Source organism: Martes martes (assembly GCF_963455335.1).
Source record: "Martes martes genome assembly, chromosome: 4".
NCBI lineage: Eukaryota > Metazoa > Chordata > Mammalia > Carnivora > Mustelidae > Martes > Martes martes.
In genome coordinates this window covers 44,859,080-44,885,027 of record NC_137891.1, presented here as the reverse complement: position 1 = coordinate 44,885,027, position 25,948 = coordinate 44,859,080, and the positions used below count along the sequence as shown (strand labels likewise).

At 37.9% G+C, this 25,948-nt stretch overlaps 1 pseudogene across 1 annotated transcript in view; it reads right to left on the bottom strand.

Annotated features, from left to right (window-relative positions):
* Positions 1-25,948, bottom strand: part of LOC308341585 — an 80,238-nt pseudogene that overhangs the window by 34,184 nt on the left and 20,106 nt on the right. The window contains exons 2-3 of the transcript in view: positions 15,710-15,879; positions 13,267-13,390 (exon numbers count right to left, since the gene is read on the bottom strand). The product of the transcript in view is annotated as an uncharacterized misc_RNA (transcript). The remainder of the gene's footprint in view (positions 1-13,266; positions 13,391-15,709; positions 15,880-25,948) is intronic.

The window sequence follows — 25,948 nt, the reverse complement described above, 5'->3', positions numbered from 1 at the left end:
CCAAGTCATCTATACTGAGGAATAGGAACCTTGAAAAGAGGAAGAAAGGCAGGGGTCCTGCTAGTTCAGAAATTGGGGCCATTAGGTCAACTCGTTAGGATTTAGAAGATGTGGAAGAGAATGGCATGCTTATTTGTTTCTTTTTTAACTTAACAAATTCACTAAGAGAGTTTTAACCCCCAAAAAGATTAACTGCTTCACTGCGATATCATTTGTTTTTATTAAAGATAATATTGATGTATTAGTAGCATACAAACATATCTCACTCTTCCAAGATGTACAACATGCACAATATGCACACACTTTTCTTTACATTTTTGCATTTATTGGTTGTAAACTCTCACATATTTTGTATTCCCACCAACCACTGCATAATTAAGAATTCTCAAATTCTTTTTGTTCTTTTATTCCAAAGTGGTACATAATAGTCTATTACATTTATGTGTCATAATTTGTTAGAATCGTGACCTAATGACAGGCATATTTTCTTTTTTGCTGAGAAACAGGGGTGGGAATCCAGTGTAGAGCTAGTATATACAATCTTTTGCTTCTATTTAATTATTTCCCTTAAGTTTATTTTTCTTTGAACTTGAACTGACTGGGGCTGCAGGTGGTTGGCTTACTTCCATTCTCAACATTCAGTTGACTGTGAAAGAACAGTTGACTTTCTAAAATGAAAACAAAACTTTGATTCTCCATTTGAACAATAACAGAATTCTCTTTAGCCAATAAACAAACAAAAAGAACCAAATTTGAGAGTAGGGCTGCACCAATATATTTTTGTTGTTTGTTTAAACAATGTCAGGATACTTTTAGATTTATTTTAAAAGAGCTGTACAAATAGTACAAGATTCGCATACACCCTACATCCAGTTTCCCCTCTTGTTAACATCTTAGGTTAGTATGACACTCACAACTAATGAACCAATAATGACATGTGTTAACGTAAGTCCAAACTTTATTCACATTTCCTTCCTTTTAAGGTATTTATTTGAACTATTATTACAGCTTGCTTTATACAATAGGTAATTTGATTGTATGAAAAAAATGGTTTAAAAAAATCTATTCATACTGCTACAATTGGATATTCTGAATTAGCCTGGAATTCATAGGGGGAAAGAGTGTATTAAAAATCCTTTCTAACTCACCACACAGCTATATCTAGGCAGGAGTCTTGTGGCTGGAAAAGAAGAAAGGTCTAATTCTTCACTCTCACCCTTCTTCCTCTATTGGCCCCAAGGCAGGGTATTGCAACAGATGTTGGCACACTGTGAGGGGCAATGGTAGCCATACAATTACAACTTTTAAATACTGGTAAGTCCCTTGAATTTCCACTGCATGCTCAAGGGGTTGAGTTGGATCTTAACACACCAATGGTGAAAGTAAGTTCTGCATACATGAGAGACTTCTAATGACTTGGCAGATCCTCTCAAGTATCATAAATTTCTCTTATCTCACCTTGACCCCAGAATTTAGGCATGGGATTCTTTCTATCAGAAGAGGTCCTATTCTTTAGAAAGACATGCTTCTATTACATCTACAGTATGGCCATATTTCCTATTGGCTTAATTACTCCTAAGACTCAGAGAAGGTGGAGCTCAGGTATTTTCCCTTGATTTGAAAGATAAAATTAATCCTGAGCATAGAAATTAAAACAGTATTACGTCCAGTTCATGTTAACTAATGTAATGTTATCTCTAGATTATTACTAGCTGGTAAAGGCCCATTGTGGGCCAAAGCATTTTACATAGTTTTTTTTTAAGATTTTATTTATTTATTTGACAGACAGAGATCACAAGTAGGCAGAGAGAGAGAGGGGGAAGCAGGCTCCCTGCTGAGCAGAGAGCCCAATGCGGGTCATGACGTGAGCCAAAGGCAGAGGCTTTAACCCACTGAGCCACCCAGGCACCCCTACATAGATTATTTTATGTAATCTTCACAACAACCCTTGGGAACTATTATTATGCCTATTTTGCAAATGAGGAAACTGAATGTTATATAACTTGCCAGAGTCAGTCACATATTTAATAAATAGCAGAGTTAAGATTTAACCCCTGAGCCTATGGTTTTAAACATGTTGCTATAAATTTTACTCATAGTTTTGGGGGTATTGAAAAGTCAATAAATATTTCATAAATGAGTTAGTGAATGAATAATGAACGAATGGAACATTTCCCAGATGATGGTATGTCTTGAGTGAGGTGTGTCGTACAGGAGTCAAGCTTAGGAACTATTTACTTTAATCCTCATCTTTACTTTAACTCAGTTATTCAGGATAGCTTCCTGAAAAAATACAAATATATTTGTGTGCAGTTTTGAGTTTTGAATAGGAATAAGAAGACTGACCTAAAAGATACAAAAGAGAAAATGATTCTGCAAATAAAGAGCAACATGAAAAAGTCATAGTGAAGAAAATTAAAAGAGAAAGAAAAATAGAGCTAAACATTCCTTTGGTTAAATTCAAAGTGTCACATGGGAATGGAAAGAGATTGGTGACCTATGGTCTGTGTAGGTAATTTGAATGTATGCAAAAAGCAATAAGGAATCATCTAAACTCAGAGACAGGGAATAATGCGGTCCTTGTTTTTCTTAGTGGTTCCAGCCTTTTGTACTGATCAGGATATAGAGAGACCAAGGGCAGGAAGTGGAAAACAGAGGAGGCTTCCTTCATCTGTAGCCTGAATAAATGATTGGCCATAGACAGAATGCGGAAGGAAGCATGGGAGGAGCTATTGGGGGGCGAGGAGGGAGGGAGAAGACATCCTCCTTATTAGAAAGTAATTTTGGATGGGAAAAGAATATAGCATAATTCATTTCTCTTCCCAAATTCTAAGATTCTCATGTTATTTTTTTCCTTTCTTTATTAGTCAAATTCAATTTAATTTTTCCCCAATAAATATGAGGCCTAAGAAATTTTAAATTTGACTATTGTTAATTCTAAATTATGCCATCTAGGAAACAGTAACACAGAAAATCCAAAACCATACTTTTTTTTTTTTTTACTTTAAAATTGCATTCAGTGTTTTGGAGTGCATGAGAACAGATAATTTTTTTTTCTAATTTCATTTTGCTAAAATTATAGTGAAGAAGGTTCACATTCTCACAAAACACAAAACAGACAATCAAGAAATAGCCTGAGATAGAGTTTCAGAAATGCTGAGTTTTCAGAGAAAAATGAAGTAGAGATTTAAAACTTCCTTGAAAAATGAACCTGAGAATTAAGTGCCTAACAATTATGTAAATAAAAAATAATTTTTAAAGATATTTAGAAACCTTATTCCATCAATGGGTACTTCCAAATACAAATTCTCCTTGAATTTTCTGTGACTCCAGAAAATAAGCACAAGAGATGTAAAATAACAAAGGTTAAAATTGTGCAGTATTAAGCAATAATTGTAAAATCATTGTAGCAAGTATGGAGGTAACATTGACTGAAGAGATTGTTACATAAATACAGAGGAAAAAAAATCTAGGTGACCCAACACTAAATTTCTAACATAGGTTACCTGTTAGCTTGGCTAAACTATTAAGTGTATATGCTTCTCTAAACTTATGAAATTTTGACAATGGACGTGCATTATTTAGAAAAAATAAAATCATGAATACAGAGTTGCTGCTTGAGAATATGTCCCCAAATTAAGGTAACTTATCTGAGCTATGTAAATATTGGATGACTTGATAGGGAACTGGTTTGAACACCATAAGTTACCCTATGATTTTTTATTAAGGACTCAGCTGTTCTTCACACTGAAGAAAAATTATATTGAAAAGTTAAATAGAAGAATGGCATGATCCCCTTTTTGAACAATATCATTCTTAAGCTACTGATAAGACTTTCACCCAGGGTTCTTCTTGTAGCTTTCTTTCCTCACACACACAAACAGAACTCTGGAATTGTCTCTGGAGAGCACCAACAAAGGGGAGAGTTCAAACACATAGCACATAGCAAAGCTTCTTTAAAATGCTCTTTGAATATCTTTCTTTCTCTGGGATTCCATCCTTCATGGAAGCATCCATATATCTCTTTCCTTTCTTCGGGAAAAATCCTTTCAGTGTTTCCAGTAGAATGATACTCTCTTCCCCTTCTTTCCTGTAGGAAGTTCCAAATGTGCTTGCATATTACAATTAGCTAGATAAAAGCAAAACAAAATAGCATCAAGCGAAATCCACAGCCATCTATTAGCCCTCTAAGTGTGTCACTGAGGATGCTCAGTTTCTCACATTATATAATATATAAATAGTAAATTAGCCAAAAGTAACTTTCTTTTTCTTTTTTTTTCTTTTTGTCTTTTTTTTTTTTTTAGTAAGTTTCTTTTCCAAATGCAAGGGGGAAAATAAAGCATTTCCCTTCTTCATCCCTTTCCTATGCTATAACTGCTATTTCTTTCCTAGTCATAATTCATTTCATGACTCACCCTTATGCAGAAGGTCACATACCAGCCCATATGTAATATTTTTTCATATGGAAAATATTAAGCCACTGGATGAGTCACTTACAGAAGAAGCCTTTTTAACAGGTGCTATGAAAAAATGAGACCCTAAATGTATAGGTCAGACTATGCACTAGTCTAAGAGAGGATGTGTGCAAAAACCATCATTATTTTAAATGTTTACTTAGATGATGGTGAGGAGATACTTCAACAATAGCTGTTAATGGAGTCAAAGAGCCTACTTTGGGGAAAGTTGTGGTGAGTAGAGGTGTGGGAAGTGAGAGGAAAGGAAGACATTCAGTTTCATGGTGAGGCCAGCATATTTGATATTCTAGGCACTATGTGCACTATTGTGCACAGTCCATACCTCTGTGTGTGTGTGTGTGTGTGTGTGTGTGTGTGTGTAAGGAGAAGATTCGGCCATCTGCCTTTCTGCCATCCCAGTAAGTATTTGCTTCCCTAGGTGATGAACATCAGAGGTATAATAAAAACATAAATCGGGGTGCCTGGGTGGCTTAGTCATTAAGCATCTGCCTTTGGCTCAGGTCATGATTCCAGGGTCCTGGGATAGAACCGTGCATGGGGCTCCCTGCTCCGTGGGGGGCCTGCTTCTCTCCCACTCCTTCTGCTGTGTTCCCTCTCTCACGGTGTCTCTCTCTCTGTCAAATAAATAAATAAAATCTTAAAAAAACAAAAATCATATCACATGCAAAATAAAGAATGCTAATGAGATTAGTGGATATGTTAAGATAGGAAGGTTTTTTGGTCAGTTTTTTTGGTTTGGTTTTTGTTATTATTATTTTTGCTTTTATGAAGACAAATGAATTGGTGAAGCAATAAAATGTACCTTACTTAGAATTATTATAAATGTGGGGCACCTGGGTGGCTCAGTCCATTCAGCATTCCTGATTTCAGCTCAGGTCATGATCTCAGAGTTGTGAGGTTGAGCCCTGCGTTGGGCTGTACCCTCAGTGGGATGTCTGCTTGAGGTTCTCTCTCCCTCTCTCCGCCCCTCCGCCAGCTTGTGCTTATGCTCACTCTCTCTTTCTCTCCCTTTCTCAAAAAAAAAAAAAAAAAAAATGATTATAGACAGTTTCTTGCCCTAACTGTTTAAGATTTGGTTCCTGTGATGATACCCAATTCCCACTAGACTATAAGTACAATGAGGACAAGAACTAAATTTTTCATTTTTACTGCAGTGTCTCTAAAAAATGGCATGCAACAGGCACCATAATAAATATTTATTGAATAAATAATAATGTGAGTGTACTTCATACATCCAGATCATCTCTAATCTGAAGGACCTTGTGATGATGGTGATGATGATGGTAATAAGTAATAGCTATGATTTATTGAATTCCTTCTTTTTGCCAAAGACAACACTATAAATTTGTATATGGTATTTCACATTTCATTTAATCCTAAGGAGTATATCTTACCGTATTTTACAAATGAGAAAATTGAATTACAGAGTTAGGACTATACCCCACCCAGATCCATCTGATATCAAGCCTGATTCTTTCACTGTGTATCTCTGGACAAACATATTCTACATACACACTGTGAACATGGAACAAAGTTAGGGACAATGAATTAAAGATAATATGAACTCTTGACTCTTAAGGAGGCAGTTAAATGTAAATAACAATACTGAAGGGAGATGCCACAAGGCCAATTTTCCAGATAATTGGTACAGAAAGTCAGTGCTGCAATTTCAGAGGGGAAGAATTTGCTGGGTCCTGAGGAACTCAGAAAAATGTTCATGGGGACAAAAAAGCTTGAACTAAATGTTGAAACATGAACAGAATTTAAATAAGGAGAAAATGAGGGGAAGGATATGAACCAAGTAGAGCTGAAGGAATGCACATGTGTCTAGAAGGTAAGGAGGAGACTCAGGTGGCCGGCATAGGCTTCGGGGGACAGTGTTCATTTAGAGAAGTGTTTGCACATCCAGGTGTTCGGACACCAGTGGTGCGTAGCTCAAATGCCCAGCTTAGAAGTTTGAAATTGATCTCATGACAGCCTAAAATGTTTGAGATAGTGTATGATTGATAGCATATAATTATTTTGCTTTCCATTTAGAAATGTTCTGTCTCGGAGCGCCTGGGTGACTCAGTGGGTTAAGCCTCTGCCTTCGGCTTAGGTCATGATCTTGGAGTCCTGGGATTGAGCCCTGCATTGGGTTCTCTGCTCAGTATAGAGCCTGCTTCTCCCTCTCCCTCTGCCTGCCTCTCTGCCTACGTTTGCTCTCTCTCTCTGTCAGATAAATAAATAAAATATTTTAAAAAAATGTTCTGTCTCTAACATTTTGATTATCTTCCTAGTTCTATTTTTATGGATTTATCTTAAAGGTGGGGAGCCATTTTCTGTGTATAGTTTGAAATGGAATACATCAAAGTTAAAAAAAAATTGAGTCTAGATTCTGGCCATGAAAGATTCTCCTGCTGTTGCATGTACCAAGATGCAGAGACCAAGTGCTGGCACTGGGAATACACAGGTTCCCTCATGAACTGCCCATATGGCTCCAAGTTGTATGCTTTTGTAAATGCCCTACAGTCATGGTTTATGTGGTGGGTTCTCAGAACTGCTGGGTCCCTGAGCCATGTCTAATGGACTGCTGCACATAACAGGGAGGCTTAGAGCCTGCTGCCCTTTTTAACCACTGCAACTCTTTCACCAAATGTTTCCTAAATTGGAGTGATGCGTACATTATTATTTGAAAAATGAATTCTGCCAAAGAAGTACATTCAAAAAGCTCTTCTCCTCCACAGGCTAGACCCAGTCCAATCATTGCAGTCTTTAGAGACAAAGAAGGGCATTTCTTTAAGGCAAAGGCTTTCAGTTTATCATTTGCCTTGTAACTTTCTTGTGCTTTTTGACATCTTACAATTTTTAAAAATATGTAGTCAAATCTGAGTTTTCTTTTGTGATATCTTTCACAATTTTTATTTGGAGAAAAGTCTCTTACCATCCAAGAGAAAAGCTGCCTATACTTTTCTTTAGTTTTTCATAATTTCTTCTTTATTCTTCTAATTGTAATTCTTTAATCCATCTGGAAAATTTTTTGAATATGATGTAAGGATGCATTTAGTTATTTTATAAATAAGCATTTACCAATTCTATTTATTGGTTAATTTATTCCATCCCTGTTAATATGAGTAATTTTATACAAGGGTTAACTTTTATATAGTACCAATTACGTTTTATTAATCTCTGTCAGTGTTTATTTTGTTCAGGGTGGGGGAAATATCAGCCAGACTCTTAGAAAATAGCTAGATTTGGGATGCCTGACTGGCTCAGTTGGTTAAGTGTCTGCCTTCAGCTCACATCACAATCCCAGGGTCCTGGGATCAAGCCCCTGCATTGGGCTCCTCACTCAGTAGGGAGCCTGTTCTCCTTCCACCTGCTGCCCCCCCTGCTTGTGCTCTCTCTCTCTCTCCCTCTGACAAATAAGTAAAATCTTAAAAAAAAAAAAAAAAGAAAATAGCTAGGTTTTCCTATTTATCTTTTTTCCCTCAGATGAATTTGAATCATTTTGTTATTGAAATATAACTGATATAAAATATCCTGTGATCCCAGGTGTACATCATAGTGATTTAATATTTTTATATATTATGAAATGATCCTTATGACAAGTCTAGTTACTGTCACCAAAATTATTATAGTATATTAACCTTTTCTCTAAGCTGTACTTTACATCACTATGCCTTATTTATTTTATAACCGGGAGTTATAAAAGTGCCCCTTCATTCTTGTCACCTATTTAGCGTGTCCCCCAACCCTTCCCCCTCTGATAGCCAGCAGTTTATTTATAGTTCCTCAGTCATTATCTTCACCCCCACTCCCACAAACATACCCCACATTGTGTTTCAGAGTGATGATGAGTAGTTTTGATAATTTCAGATAGGTGTAATCTTGTGAGGAAAGTCTAAAGCAGTATTTCAGTGTTTCTTAGGCCATTTGATCAGAATTACTCAACGCTTTTGGGGGTAGGACCCAGAAATGTGCATTTCAAGCGTACTTTCTGGGGTTGAGGGCCTGTGGTGTGGAAACATAGGTACATTTGAAGAGAAGCCTGCACAGACTAGGCCTGAAGCAATAGGATCTAACTGAAGGGGGTAGTGGTGATACAAAAACAGACAGGTGTAATCTATTTCAAGGTAAGAACCGATAGCATTTTTTCCCATTTATTTTATTAAGTTGAATTTGGGAGATTGTTAGAGGATATGCCACTGTGTAAATAGTGGATTCAGGAAGAATTTTTCTCCTTCTGGGGGAAAACAATTAATTCATTTTTAAACATATCAAATTCGATATGATGTCAAGATGTCTAATTATTAAGTATCTAAAAAAAGTAGAAACATGTAATTCAGTTCAGGTAAGAGAGGGCTCTGAGCAAAAGATGCACAGGGTTAAAGCACGAGCTTTGGAAGTGATGAAGTGTCCACAGTTGCCACTTCTGAGCAAATTTCTCTAATCCCCAATTTTGACACATGCTTATAAATGAGAGGTAGATGTGATGGTTGTCTACAGAGAGAAGATGATTTCGAAGTTGTCAAACTGGATTACTTCTCCAATGGGGAAGGGGTAAGAATGGGAAGCAGAGGACAAAGGACTGAGTCCTGAGAAGGTACCCCATTTAAAGAATGGCAGAATGAAGAACTAATAAACCACCATAGAAGCTGGAGAAAGTACAGTGAGAGAAACTTCCAGTCTTTCCAGTATCTCATATTTTTCAGTCCCCCGTCAGACTCAGTTGGACACTGATTTCCCTTATGTTTTTGTTAGCCATAGAACTCTTTCTTCAGTTGGTATCTGTGAACAGTCTGGTGGGTAGAACAGACAAGGAGAGATGCTCTGACTGAAATGGGGGTTGTGGCAGGAACCCCAGGCACTTGTCTTCTCCCTTAGCCTCTGCAAGCTGAGCTACCACAGGTCTCCCTAGAGGCTTCAACTTGAACCTCACGGTGTGGGATAGCTATAGCTAGGAGAACTACACTCACTCTGTCTGTGGAGTAGCAAGGTAAACTCTAGCATGCCTAAAAGTACAGGGGAAACCTGGTCTTTGGTTTGTCAAAGCAATTTGCTCAGTACTGACTTGGCTTGAAGTAGACAAAGTTTGAAGTCCCAGCTTGTCTATGCATGAAAGTGTTGCTGTCACCTATCCCCACTTTACTGTGATCCCGCAACATTCCAGAAATGAGATCTACTTAGTACATTCATACCTTTCTTGTTCTAAACCACTGTGGATACTTGTATTATTTAAGTAAAAATATTTATTATTCTTAGTTCACCAGAAAGGTGATATTAAAGTCCCTGGAAAGAAATACAAGGAAAGCAGGTGATTAGAGAGGCATGCAGGAAGCTCATAGGCATTTATCTTTTATGACCCATAATATTTTGTCCCCTTTATCTACTACCTTAAAAATAAATCCAGAATTTGCCTGATAGTATTTTTTAAATATCTGTTATAGACATTAACCTTGATTGTTACTTTGCCTCTGTCAGGTTACTAGTATTCTAAATCCCACTTAATAAGCACTTTGCCCTCTGTTGAGAAAGATAACAATGCAAGCAATTAATTTCCTCCTTAAGACCGATTCTGGCTTTTATATTCTAGTCTTCTGGAAACTAAAATTAGACCACAAATTACTTTAATGAAGAACACAAAATTCTGCTAGGCAATAGCAACTTCCTGTAATTTTCTGAGATTTAAGGACCACATTCCAGAGTTGATATAAAAATTCAAAGCTTTCCTGGAAAAGTGGATCCATTTATAACTTACAACAACTTGGGGAGTAATTTGGCTACAACACTGAGTTGTGAATCTTAAATCTTTGTGTGGATAGCAACCACTCAGGTTGCTAATTAAACCCCAGATTTCCAGGTTCTACCTTCTGTACTTTGATTTCAGTAGGTCTGGGGTAGGCCCCTGCCTTTTAATGAACTATTCCAAGTGATTTGGATACAGGTGGTCCATAGGTCGCACTTTGAGAAATGCTGGAGTATAGAGTAAGCTGACCTTTAAGAAATCTTCGGAGGGAGGCACTTGATAGGTTTCCTGGGAGTGGCTAAACCATGGAGAATTTTCACTTTGCCCAGCATCCCAGTGGTTGGATGAGTGCAGAGCTGCCAGGTGGTCACTGGACCCTGCTGGGTGGTGAGCAGGTGCAGGTGATCCATTTAAAGATGGAAATGAGGAAGTAAACAATCAGCAATATCGTGTCCTACCATAGGTATTCCAGCTGCGCTCTTATTTCTGTTTTGGAGAGTCCACAAGCTCTTCCGATGATACCTTGAGTAATTTTCACACTTGCTCATCTTTGGGGTCTATAAGGCTTTAAAAAAAATATATGAAGAGGGGCACCTGGGTGGCTCAGTCAGTTAAATGGCAGAGTCTTGATTTCAGCTCAGGTTGTTGTCTCAGAGTTGTGAGATTGAGCCATGCCTTGGGCTCTGTGCTGGGCATGGAGCCTGCTTAAGATGCTCTCTCTCCCTCTAAAAAAATAAATATACAAATATAAATATATGAATATATATTATATATATAAACAAAATACAAGTTATTCAAATCCAACTGTTAAGAAATTACCTTGACAACCATGTTTAGTTTATTTTCATTATCTGTTTTTCCCTCAATATATCATCCCATATTAGAACTTCTCTTCCAAAGACACTGAAGAAGACATAATATCAAGTTGTTTGAAATTGGGGCAGTTTTCCTGATTATGAAAGAGTTGTCCTTGTAGTACACAACTACAGACCCACTCACAGATAAGTTTCTTTTAAAGGAGATTGTGTAAAGAGAGTATTATTGAGCCATTGGTCTCAGTAGTAACTGGATGGTGGAAGGCTTGCCTTTTCTTCTGGTGATCTCCACGGGTGGTACGTCTGTGCAGTCATTGTTCAGACAGGCAGAGAAGTATTGCCAGAAGAACCCCAGAAGAGAAGGTACAGCCTTGGGATTTGGCTTCAGTAATTCCCAACCATTAGACCTTTGTAACTAAAGTTAGCCACTTTCTGCTCTCTGCTCCCTTATTTTACATATATTATCTCATTTTCATCCTCTTTTCTCAGTTATTCAGTACATTTTCTTTTACACCTGCAACGTGCCCTATTCAGTGTTATGTGCTGAGAACACAGGGATAGCACTCTAGAAGGGGGTAAAGGGATGATGGGGGTGAAGACGGACAGAAGGTGATGAACTCACTGTGCAGTTCTAAGTTTAAATGTGATCAAGCAAGTAACATTTATTTCAAGATATGAAGTGCTATATACATGTAAATTATTAACATTTTGTTTCTCATAACCTATCCCTGTAAGCCCATGTAATTCAAGTGCCCCCAAGGTATCTATCTGAAGAGCCTTATAAAAACAAATCTTCACAGAACACTGTATGTAACATTTAAAGATTAGAAATAATCTAAATAATTGTATAAATAAGTTTTAAATTAAATAAATAATGGTATTTCTACACACAGGAATATGTACAATAAAAAAATGACAATAAGAAACCTTTTTCAGAACTTACTAGGTGCCAGCGGTAACTATAAATTCATTGTTTATACATTAAATTGCTTAATTATTATAGCATCCCTATGAGGGAACTGAAGAACAGAGAGGTTAAATAATTTGCCCAAAGCCTCAGAACTAATGAGTGATGGCTTTGGGATTTGGACCCAGGTGGTTTGGTGCTTAGTCTCCACATATAACACTAGTCTTCTCAGTGGCTCTATATGTAGTGGAAACAAAAACTCTCAAAAACATATTGTGTAGTGCAGAAGGGGTACTATTCCCAAAGAAAAAGAAGGTGGAAAGGAGGGAAAGGAAATCTAAATAGAAACATGCACGCACCCTCTTTATCCATTCATCTGTTGCAGGACATCTCCGCTTCTTCCACGGTTTGGCTATTGTGGACATTGCTGCTCTGAACACTGGGGTGCATGCCCCTTCTTATCACTCCAATGACTATTACTCAGCCATCAGAAAGGAGGGATACCCACCCTGCATTGACAGGGATGGAACTGGAGGGGATTATGCTAAGTGAAGTAAGTCAAGCAGAGAAAAACAATTATATGGTTTCACTCATGTGGAATATAAGGAATAGCACAGAGGACCATAGGGGAAGGGAGAGAAAACTGAACGGGAAGAAAGCAGAGAGGGAGACAAACCATGAAAGACTTGACTCTGGGAAACAACCTGAGGGTTACAGAAGGTGGCGGGGGGGGGTTAAGTGGGGGAGGGATAGGGTAACTGGGTGATGGATACTAAGGAGGGCATGTGATCTGGTGAGCACTGGGTGTTATATGTAACTCATGGATCCTTGAACACTACATCAAAAACTAAGGATGTTCTATATGTTGGCTAATTGAACTAGTTTAAAAAAAAAAAGATGCGGGGCGCCTGGGTGGTTCAGTGGGTTAAAGCCTCTGCCTTCAGCTCAGGTCATGATCTCAGGGTCTTGGGATCGAGCCCCACATCGGGATCTCTGCTCAGCGGGGAGCCTGCTTCCCCCTCTCTCTCTGCCTGCCTCTCTGCCTACTTGTGATCTCTGCCTGTCAAATAAATAAATAAAATCTTTAAAAAAAAAAGATGCATGCATGTGTAGAGAATATCTCTGGAAGGATACACCAAAAAATGATAACTACGGTTGCTTTTTGAGAGAGCCTCTAAGTAGCTGAGAACAAGGATGTAAGACTCATCTTCACTACAGACCTCCCTTGTGCCTTCTGATTTTTGTGCTGGGTGAATACATAACCAATTTTAAAATTTAAGTGGTAAACCCTTATAATGAATCCTTCTGAAACAAGTAACAGCCTTGTAATATGTATCTTACCTCCCAGTTGATACAGTCTGTAATCACAGGTTCGTGTTTGGGGTGCCAGGAGGTCCTCATTGTAGGATAACGACTTTAGGTGATTTGCTCCAAATGGTGCTTTGCAGCCTGCATCAGCATGCAGCTGGGAAGCAAGCAATGCTCCAAGGAATGGCCTCAGTCAGCCTGCTCACTGAACGGCCTAGTAGCCCCATCCAGGCTAGCCCAGAAGGTCCTCTCTGTGGTGCCTGTCACCAAGGCCTGCATATTAAGGCTTAAGAAATCTGGATGAGAAGGGAGGAAGGGATTACCCAGTGAACAGAGCATAAAAGTTGTTTAACAAATACTCTCTGAATGGGTAAGCCAAAAAGAGCAAAAAGGTGGTGGTGAGGGGGCGGGGGGAGACCAAGAAAATAGTGATATAAATGTACGTGCCCCACATCTGTACAACAGTGAGATTGATTTTTCAACTCCATCTGATAAACCAGCTCTAAATGCATCCTGAAACAAATTCCCGGAATGATTGGAGCAAGAGCTATTAGCTTAAAAGTCATCAGTGATACAGAAAGTTCTATCTTTTCCCCCAGAAGTGAGTAGGTGGATATGGGTATGAGAACGGGATTTGAACTTCATCATCGTAGCATGTACCATTTATCCAGTCCATAAAAATCCTTGAAAATAAAATACAATAATAATAAAATACAATAAAACAATAAAAACAAAATGCAGTGTTCTATTTAGATTTGTAGTTTTAAAGAAACCTGTAAGACTTGAACTGAGACCGGCAAATATTTGATGTTGTGGTTTCAGGATCGATTTGGCTACCAGACAAGAGGGCTCTAAGGCTCTTGAACTCCCCTGAGGATGGCAAATACAGTGTATGTCCAGACTGGATTCATGCATTTAAATGTATCAGAGGCCAAATCAAGTTCCTAGTCCTAAGGAGATGACACTTCATGAAATAAGAAATACATTCTATTTCCAAACATAAAGAATATGCCATAAATTGAATTATTGCTCCAAATTTTTCTCAGTCTTCCCCGTAACAAGGTTGTAATCCTGTACATCCCCATGGAACTTGAAATAGGCCTTCTTTACGAGAGGAATATGTTTCTCCATTCCATTTCTTTTTTTTTTTTTTTTTAAAGTAGGTAGAGAGGCAGGCGGAGGAGGGGAGGGAAGCAGGCTCTCTGCTGAACAGAAAGCCTGATGTGGGGCTTAATCCCAGGACCCTGAGACCATGACCTGAGCTGAAGGCAGAGGCTTAACCCACTGAGCCACCCAGGCACCCCTCCATTCCATTTCTATCAGGGTTGAACATGTGACTAATTTTGGTCAGTGGAATGAGAGTGGAATAAACATATGGGAAGTCTGAGCAGAAGTTTTAAGAGCTATCATAAAGTTGTGCCATCATTCCCCTCTCTGCCTAAAATGGTCCCTGGCAGAGACACTGCTTCTTCAATCCTGCATTCTGGAATAAAGATGATATTCAGAGAAGTCTCTGAGACAGTCCCTAGCTGATCTGTAACATAAACAGGAAGTAAGTCTTTGAGGTGGTAAACACTATGATTTGAGAATTATATTTTTAATGCAATATAACCTCGTGAAAGCTGACTAATACAGAGCGACAACTTGAATAGCCATGCTTGCTGCAGGAAATCCTCAAGTGAAAAAAGATGAGTGCAGTAAAACATAAATTCCTATGCCAACATCCTCACTCCCTCAGGCTGGGTGAATCATGGGCCGGGCAGGGGGTAGACTCCTGGTGGACATGCCCAGGTTAAGAATGCGTGAGTACCTGGGCAACTCCACTCCAGGTGGGACCACTCTCTGCCTTTGGCCCCTGGCCTTGTATGGATGAACATTTGGAGCTCAGAGCATGTGTTTCGCCATCCGTGATATGCAGTCATCAAAGCTGCTGTGAGAAAGTATTTGAATTCCATGAACCCATTGTAGGGGAAGTAGATATTTTAAAGCAGAATGTTGACGGCCTTGGCAAGCTTCGCAGGCATCTGGGTATCTTCTCAGTATCAACCAGTAATTGCCCACTCTTGTGAAAGTGGACATAATATTTGAAGAACCAGTAGAACTTTGACATACATAAAAGGACATGTGTAAAGAGCCAGGTAATAAATAATTCAGGCTTTGCAAGTCATACCACCTCTTCTGCAAATACCCAGCTTTACCACTGTATTGTGAAACAAGACATAAACAATATCTAATAAATACTTGTGGCTCTGTTTCAAATGAAATCATATTTACAAAAATGGGTGCCTGGCCCGATTTGATCTCTGGGCCAAACATTGCTGACCCTTGATCTAGAGGAAAAGAAAATGGAACTTAGTTCCACCAGTATCACACTAAGAAATTTGGTGTCAGTTAAAGTTAAAGTTGTCCACACCCCATCCAGAGAAACTTGAAATGATCTTGCTCCCCCAAGAAGTGATTAAACCATGATGTTTACCCTCAGGAGCTGTTTGGAAAGTTTAATGACAAACACTGTATCATCAAACACAATGAGAAGTCTAGATGCCTTGGCAGGGTGATCTGTAGACGTATCACAAAGTTTGGGGATCTGGAAGGACCACCAAAGAGAGAGCATGAAGCGTACAGTGGCAACCAGGAATCCAAGTTCTGCGAGCATAGAAAGGATTAAAGTTAAGAAGCAAGTGTCAATAGGGATTTATTATTCACCCTTTATCACTGAAATGTGCACACTCATTCTGCATTTGGTCTGTCAGAAAGAACATCGGCTCTTAGTACACGTCAGGAGAGTGATTTTGAGTAGATTTAGGAAGGAACTTTAGAACAGGAGTGATTTGCTCTCTCTTGGCCTTTTTTGTTACTTTTCTAGGAAAAAGACATATTCTATGTTCCCAGGCAGGGTTTTTTCTTAGTTTGGTAAACAAGGAATGAATTTAAATGTTTGATATCCTTTCCCCAAAGTCCAAAACAATGAAATAAAGGTTTCTTGGGTGTTTTTGTTAAGTTTGTGATCATTGAGAGAACAGTCTCTTTGGCTTATTCAGAAAGGATGCTATTCTTAGAGGATCAGAGCAGGGTTCTTAAACTTAGAGACCTAAGGATACCCTGAGTAGCTTTTAGCTTTCTACAATTACAGATTTATGGGCTTCAAAGATGCTATTAGTTCTGGGTTGTGCTTCCTTATTATTATGTTTAACGAGCAGCACATGACATTGCTATAGGTGGTCATCCAATCGAGTGGTGAGGACACCAGAGCGCGGACTCCTTTTGACTGAATCCTGCGGTTGTTGCTGTAGCTCCAAGACAAAGTCTACCAGCCAGAGCTCCAGTTCAGGTTATATAAATGCCACAACTATGTTCATCTACCTCTCATCTATTTACTGGATTTTATTATCTCCACTGACCTGAGGCCTTGCATTTAATTTAGGAGATATGTTTTTAAAGATTTATTTGTTTATATTCAAGAGGGAGAGAGAGAGAGAGAGATGAGGAGGGGCAGAGGTGGATGGAGAGAGAAACCGAAGCAGACTCTGTGCAGAGCGCAGAGCCCCACTTGGGGGCTCCATCTCAGGACCCTGAGATCATAACCTGAGCTGAAAACAAAAAGTCTTGGAGGGTTAACTAACTGCACCACCCAGGCGCCCCAGGAGATGTGTTTTTAATTATATGTATAAAGCAAGTAACAGAACACATAATTATGTCATTTTAGTTTCTGAATATAAATAGGATATATTTTTTTCCTATACTGCAACCAAACCAAATATTTTTGTTGTTTTGGAGGACATGTGGGTAACTCAAGAGAAAAAAATTTTTTGCTAATGTCATATTTTTGTCTGAGGTTTTATTTTATGTTAAAAGTAATTTTGGCAACAGCATAGAAATAAATCCTGAATTTTGCCCTTCTTAAACTCTTAATTTGTAATGTTAACATCTTTTTTAGGATAGCCTTTGAATAGAGCAAAAACAAAGGCTTTGTATAATGGGATGCAATACAATAAATTCATATGTATTAAGAAAGGATGTGGTCTGGGGTCATATATAATTTAAACAAAATTAACAATGGGTTCTGTAAAAATAAGAGAGCTTTATATGATATACTATACTGATATATACATATTGTTAATTAGAGATGTTTAAGGCTATATATATAAAAGTTATATCTCTTACTCAGGAATGTAGAGTCAAATTATAAAACTGTTCCTTTTTAAAGAGATATTATTTATTTATTTGACAGAGAGAGTGACAACAAAAAAGGGAAAACAGGCAAGGGGAGTGGGAGAGGGAGAAGCAGGCTCCCCACCAAGCAGGGAGCCTGACATGGGCTCCATCCCAGGACCCTTGAATCATGAGCTGAGCCGAAGGCAGACACTTAATGACTGAGCCACCAGGCGCCCCAAATTATAAAAGTGTTCCAAGAAGGAACATCAGTTACGGATGGAGGTATAACAAAACACTCAGGAGGCTTAGAATCAAATAGAAATAGGATTGCTTATTGGTTTTGTCATTTACCATCTATGTGTCCTTCCTCAGGCAGACTAATTTCTCCAAGCTTTATTCTCCTCCTCTGTAAAGTAGGAAAAAACATATCCACTTCTTTAAAGTTGTTATAAGAATTAATTAAGCAGCATTTATAAAATACTGAACTTACAGTGCACACTGAGAAAATGTCATTTCTAGCCCCTTGACACTATTTGACTGAAAACATTTTTGAACCCTGAACAGAAATATGTTTTTTGAGGATGGCTGGGTGTCTCAGTCAGTTAAGTGGCTACCTTCAGCTCAGGTCATGATCCCAGAGTGCTGGGATCAAGTCCCGCATCCGGCTCCTTGCTCAGCGGAAGCCTGCTTCTTCCTCTGCTGCTCTCCCCGCTAATGTGCTCTATCTTTCTCTCTGACAAATAAATAAAATCTTCTTTTTTTAAAAAAGAAATATGCTTTTTGGTTTCCCATATGTGTTTAGGTATTCTCTATTCCTTTTTACATTATTTCCCTTCATAACATGCTTTTGTTTCTGATCTAATCTTTTCTTAGTATCAAAAAATGTATGGGTAGAGAAGAAAAGTCATTTCATTAAAGAAAATTTCATTTCTAATTCAAACCCTAACATTATAATGCTAGTGAACATTGTATTTGGTTCATCAAATACTTAACCCAAACTAGTTTGTGTTTTTACATTACTTTTAAAGGTTAATTTTTAATACTTCTTATGAATCTTGGAAACAAAATGTATATTTCATCTTGAATCATGCAGCATAAGCACAAGCCAAGCACATTGTTGGTTTTTCTTTAAACTTTGAAGATTTTTCTACTATGTAAGTACTGTGGGTCCATTATAAAAGGATTAGAAGATATAGGTGTTTAAAAGAAAACTATCCATAAATTTATAAATCAGAGATAACCACTGATTACATTTGGTATGGACTCTTTAAAACATTATTTATATATATAGTATTATAACCCTTAGGGAACTCTAAAGTAAATGATAATTATCTCTCTCAAGTAGACTTTTATAATATAATAACTATTATTTTATTTTTTATATATTACATATATAGCACCATACTTAGTTGTTTGTTATAATTTATGTCACAAATTCCTATCTTTGAGTAAGCAATTCATTTACATTTGTTATTATAAAAATGCTGTCAGTATCCATCTTCATAAAATTATTTCCTTCGTTTAAATTCCTATGTGTAGAACCCAGGCACATTTAAAATCTATCATAGAGTTTCCTATGGAATCTTATATCTGATTTCCATGCTGGAAGCTTGTTTCTTTGCTTCTAAAAAGTCACCTATGTAGATGTTAATTCACAGTAGGTAGCATTATAGACATGAAGTCCATAAACTCTTTTTCTTACTGTTGATGTTTCATAACACCCAGCCTCTAATTAGGTCTACCAAGATTTATTTATTTATTTATTTCTTTATTTATTTATTTTTGCGATTGTAGCGTCCCAAAACAAAACTTTATCTATAATTCATTTTTTAAATGATTTTTTTTAAGATTTTATTTTATTTACTTGACAGAGATTGCAAGTAGGCAGAGAGGCAGGCAGAGAGAGAGAGGAGGAAGCAGACTCCTTGCTGAGCAGAGAGCCCGATGCGGGGCTCGATCCCAGGACGCTGGGATCATGACCTGAGCCGAAGGCAGTGGCTTTAACCCACTGAGCCACCCAGGTGCCCCTATTATTCATTTTTTTATTTATTCATATGTAGTTGAGATTCAATTAGAATAAGACATTGTTGAAAATAAAAAGGAGTTTAAGTACTCTCCACCCCAGTCATGATTATATGATTAATTAGAACATGATTATAACATTGATAGGAGTCCTTTGAGGGAGTGTTTGATCCTTTAAATATCGTAGCCTCTAAACTAAATCCTCAGCATAGTCTTGGTTTTGGATTGTTTCCAAACACCATGCACCATGTTGGACATCATGTTTAAACCCTCAGGCCTTTTCTTATTTCTCACTGTGCCAACAGCAAATATATCCGCCATACAATGTCAGATGTCATGAAGGGTGTAAACATCCACAATAAGCAAAGGGCAGGGGTTCAGACAGAAAGTGTAGGAGACATCAACGGACACTCTGATGAGGAGATAATATTTGAAGTTGACCCGGAATCAGTAGAACTTTTATAGGTAAAGTAGGAAAGAGAGTTCTCGTTATCCCTCTGATGAGTACCACGGAAGAAGGCAGAGTGAGACAGTATCTTCTAATTCTGCCTCTCCCACTTTCTAACCATAGGTCCTCCTGGGCAAGTCTTCTCATTGGTAGATTGGGTAATACTGTCCTGACATTTCACCAGAGAGTTGTGAGGTCAAACTGAGCTAATGTGACTGAAAGTATTTTAAAACTGTACAGCAATATATGAGCATAAGGGACATTTAAATACTCAGTGTTAATGGGACGCCTGGGTGGCTCAGTGGGTTAAAGCCTCTGCCTTTGGCTCAGGTCATGATCTCAGGGTCCTGGGATCGAGCCCTGAATCAGGCTCTCTGCTCAGTGGAGAGCCTGCTTCCTCCTCTCTCTCTCTCTGCCTGCCTCTCTGCCTACTTGTGATCTCTGTCTGTCAAACAAATAAATAAAATCTTAAAAAAAAAATGCAGTGCTAGCATGTTTGGGGTCAAGATACCAATTCACAACTTATGGTCCTACCGCAAATGAATCTAAAGAAAGATCGTAAGAAAATATAAAATGATTTCAGTATAAATTCTATTATTATTATTTTGAAATGATTTTGAAAGCTATTATTTTGAAAGCAAGTAACTTTCAAGTTAGAGTGTTTGGAGTTTTACAAATTTATTTCATAGATTATATCCCTAATTGCAGTAACAGTTATTAATGTATCAAATGCTGTGTTAAGTACTTCGCATGTAAGCTTTGTGCCTGGGCTTTAATTTTTAAGGTGACTAAATGATGACATGGAGAAATCAGTGCTATTCAAAGGGAAGTTTAATGTCATTCACAGATCCCCCAGAAGCACCGGGTTTCAATGCAGAAGCAGAAGCTGGAGAGAGGGATAGGTTTAGGTCTGAGCTTTTCCTGGAGTTTCTGTGGGAAAGGCAAGATAGGGCAGGATAAAGAGTTTAGGATTGGCTAGTTTGAATAATTTTGGCAGACTCTAAATTTTACGAGTGGTCCCTAGTTGTCTGATACCTGCCCCTGGGGTGATTAAGGCAGAATATTGCCTCTTGGAACACAGGCTGAGAAGAGAGGTATGGCTCTGGATTGGTGAGTTTGTATAGTAGAGGCCTGCTCCTGGCTGAGTCCTTTGCTGTCTCTGAGAATTGGCATGCCCAGGGATGCACAGTCTACTCCCAGCAGGAAATGTTTTGTAAGAAATGAAAACATGATATAATACAATGTAGTATTTCACTAAATCATCATCTTGCTTAACTGAAACCTTATGCTCATTGATTAGTAACTCTCCATTACTGATAAGTTCTAGAAATCTGCTGTACAACACGGTACCTGTACTCAATACTAATGTATTGAACACTTAAAAATTTGTTAGCTAGGGGTGCCTGGGTGGCTCAGTGGGTTAAGCCTCTGCCTTCGGCTCAGGTCATGATCTCAGGGTCCTGGAATCGAGCCCCACATCGGGCTCTCTGCTTAGTGAGGAGCCTGCTTCCTCTTCTCTCTCTGCCTGCCTCTCTGCTTACTTGTGATCTCTGTCTGTCAAATAAATAAATAAAATCTTAAAAAAAAATTTGTTAGCTAATCTCTTGCTGTGTTCTGTTCTTACCACACACAAAAAAAATAAAAATTAAAAAAACATCACAACTCAGTAAGTAGGCACCACATCCTCCCTATTTTACAAATAAGTACATTGAATATTAGAGAAATTGTGTGATTTGCCCAATGTCACACAAATGTTAAGTAACAGAATAAGGATTTAAACACAAAATTCTAAAAGCTGACAACCTGTAACTGCAAAAGTACATATATATACACAGTACTCTAATAATTTGTTTTCCATCCTTTAATAGCTAAGGTAATGACAATGTTGGTTGATGATGATTGTAAATTTAGAAGTCATGGTGACTTGCTAAATACAGTACTGAGGCTCAGAAGAGCTAAATAGAGTGCCCAAGCTAAGGCATTGTTTTGATAATCATTGCTGCATAACAAGCGAACTCTTAAGTATATGACCTGAAACACTGATTTTATTTTGCCCAAACTTCTTGGAGTCAAGAATTCAGGAAGAACCTGGCTAGATGTTTTGTTTCTGATTCATAGGGTATCAGCTGGGCAACTGTGACCAGAGAAACCATTCATTTTCAAGATGGTTTCTTCATACATGTCTGGCATGTCTCTCCTTGACCTCTCTCATTCTCCACAGGGTCTCTTATCCTCCACAGCCTCTCCATACGGCTTAGGCTTCTCACAGCTTTGTGGTCTCACAGCATTTGCATTACTTAAATGGCGGCTAGCTTCCAAAAGACAGGAAGCTCTGATGCCAGGCTAGTTAAGGGAAATGCCTGAAACTGGTAGAGTATCACTCCCACCATATTCTATTGATCAAAGCAGTCACAGAACCTGCCCAGATTCGGGAGCTGGAGAAGTGGACTCGGTCTTTTGCTAGGGTTGTAACAAGTTCTTCTCACAAAAGAAACATAGGATGGGAGTTACTATTATAAGCTATCTTTGGGAAATATAATGTCACATATATCTAATCAGTGACTGAACTCAGGTATCTAATACCAAAGATCAAATTTTTAGTTTTTGTATTACAATGAAACACAGTTTAGCACAGCAATAATCAGTAGACCTCTTTTTTTAAAATTCAGAGTGACACTGAACATATGCCATTGCCAATAAATTGAGATTCATATCTCCATCATCCTCCTTAAGAGGACAGCAAAGTTCCTGATCCCATTAAGTAGGCTAAATTTCTGTTACTTTTTGTCTGACGTCCTACCCTTCTTTTATGGCTCCACCCTTTTCAAAAAAGCATAAGCCTAGTAGATTCAGGATTCCAGTAGACAGGACAGGTTCATCTCAGGGATCTAAGGCTGCCTGGAAATGGCATCACTTTTAACCCTCAGGATACAGCCCATTCTGCAATATCCTAGGGCTCTGTCATTCCCAGATTCTGCTTCTGAAAGGGGAATTTTCTATGTACAAAGCAAACTTTCTGCCACCTGATTAAAATTAGACAGTGAACAGAGTTGGAAAATAAAAGTGGAACAAATTCTACGACTTCCCTTCTTTATATATGCTAAACAATTTCAAATTATATTTCAAAAACAGACACTGTTCATATTGAGAACTCACATTTTTAAAGCCTGAAAACTAAAGTTATATTATGGAATATACTGAATCTCTGTTCAGCTTATCTCTTTGAAAATATTAAAATAGCACAACAATCGTTTTTTAGTGATAAATAATTCTTGAACTTTTACCCCCCCAACACACTATCTAATTTACTACATGTGAAACCAAAATTCTGTCATTCAGAAAGTATCTCCTGGATGCCTTTTATCCCTACCCTAACTTATTCCTGCTTTTTAATTGGGACATCTATTCACTTATCTTTAATATGATTATCAGTATTGGGTTTAAGAAAATCTTGCTTATTTTCTATTCTGTTTTGAGATTCTATCATTCCTTTCTTCTCTTTGACTAATAAACCTTTTTGGTATTCCATTTTTTCTCCTCCTCTGAGTTATCTATGATTCTTTTATTTTTAGTAGCTTTTCCAGTTATTATAATGTATATTCTTGATTTGTGACAATCTTTTTAAAATTAATATTATAGCATTTCCCTGCATTATAAGAACTTTCTTAATAATAATTTGATTTATAACCCTCCTGTACTTTGTTCTATTATTGTCATATATTTTATTTTTATATGGGATATGAACCCTAAAATACATTGTTACTATTTGTACTTCAAGCAGTCTGTGTCTGTATCTGAAATTTCACCATCTGGATGATCTGTGCATCTGTTGTATTGTCTATTGTTTTCCTCGGTTTCAATCCCATAGTTTTGTCTCTGTGTGCCTGATCTTTTAAATTCAGTGCCAATTGTATTTGAAAAATTATAGAGACAATTTGATGCCTAAGATAGGTACCTTCATCCCAAGTAAGATTTACAGCTGATTCTAGCAGATGACTTGGGACAAAAACAGTATAGATCACCTTAATCCAATCAGGGATTCAATGGTTCAAACTGAGCGGTCGGTCTTTGTGAGAGCTGGGCTGTATCAGTGACCCTTACTCCTTAGATGTGGCTCTCAGGGCTCCCAACCTAAAACCTGTGGATTTGCCAGGAATGCCTTCTCCTTGGCAGGCTCTACCTTTCAGTTTTTGTCCTAAATTTACAAGGAAAGCCCTCTTAGTGTCTCAGCTTCTTAACCATCTCGTGTAGAATTATGTCCCCGAAGGAAAGTGGTCCAAATACTAGGCTTGCCTTTCTCGATTCTCTTCTCTTGGCTTTTGGTCTAGGGATTTGCCTGTGCCTTTGTAACTTTCCAATGCCTTCATATTTTTGAAAACAGAATTTTGTCCAGCCTTTGTTAGGGTTAGACCAATAATTATTTAATACCTTCCTAGCATTTCACTAATACTAGTTCTGAAAAACATTTAAAATTATGAAATATAATACATTTAGAAAAACTCATATAAAATGTAGGTATAACTTAACTAATTATTGTAAAGTGAATTTTGAGGGTAACTACCACTAAGGTTGTGTCTTTTAATTTTAAGCAAAATTATCTGACTCTAGGAAAGTTTATTGATATTTCACAGTAATGATTGTTATAACCCTATAAAATATAACAATCTTAATGATAATGATAGGCACATAGAAACTAAACCAGCGATACTTACATAGAAATGATAAATTTATCTCAAGAAACTTCTTCTAAGAGTGTAAATTTTTCTTACCTGGGCAAAATAATATTCTGAAGATAGTTTACTGATCAGGGCTTAAAGTCAACATACATCGTGGGTAATTAAGAGAAGTAAGAAATTGGTTATATTATTTCTAATACTTTTTCAATTAGAATTAGGATAAAGAAGTTTGAGTATCAAAAAAGGAGGAAGATTTCAATTTGGGCAAAATAATTTAATATCACTTATTAACTTTACACATTTTAAGAGTCACCGTCTCTTTCAAAAACACATAAATGTGGAAAAGATAAAATGAGAAGAACATATGGTAAAAGGAGAAAATTGTGGTAGAAAATGAAAAAAGAGCAAAGATTAGTGCACAAAAACCCCCTTAAGTTTCCATACCTCTATTATAGGTGAGCCACCCATTCGACTCTGAATTTCTCTTCGTACAAGAGCAAAGAGAGAAATACCATCAGTTTCAAGATTCACGGTACTACAAATAATTGAACATTCACAAACCAGTTGTTTAGGAGATGCACAGCTGTTCTTGGTATTTATATCAGAGAAAAAAAATTCTACTAGGGGTTCTTATTCAGGAGCTTGTTTGATTAATGTATAAAGTAGAATGAGACAGATTTATTTTTGACCAAAAGTAGACAAGATACATTAAGCGTGAGGTGCTAAAAGAGACTAGGCAACCAATCACATAAATAATTTTGAGATACTTATTAAGCAAATGTTCTGTGCCAGGCGGCCTATGAGACCAAGTGCTCGTGGTCCTATGTGAGAAACAGACAAGTAAATTTATAGCACTGAGGTTATAATAGAACTGCATGCAAAGGGGGATGAGAACAGGAGGAGATCTAGTTATTCCTCCACAGAAAGATGATAATTAAGCAGAAGCCTGACGTATGAGTAATATTTCTCAAGTGGCTAGGGGCGGATTGAAGGTAGAAGAGTGCATAATAGTAATGGAGGCCAAAAAATAATGGAGATCTATAAATAATTAGAGAAGGAGGGCGCCTGGGTGGCTCAGTGGGTTAAAGCCTCTGCCTTCGGCTTGGATCATGATCTCAGGGTCCTGGGATCAAGCCCTGCATTAGGCTCTCTGCTCAGTGGGGAGCCTGCTTCCCCCTCTCTCTCTGCCTGCCTCTCTGCCTACTTGTGATTTCTGTCTGTCAAATAAATAAATAAAATCTTTTAAAAAATAATTAGAGGGGCGCCTGGGTGGCTCAGTGGGTTAAAGCCTTTGCCTTCAGCTCAGGTCATGATCCCAGGGTCCTGGGATCGAGCCCCGCATCGGGCTCTCTGCTCGGCAGGGAGCCTGCTTCCCTTCCCCTCTCTCTCTGCCTACCTCTCTGCCTACTTGTCA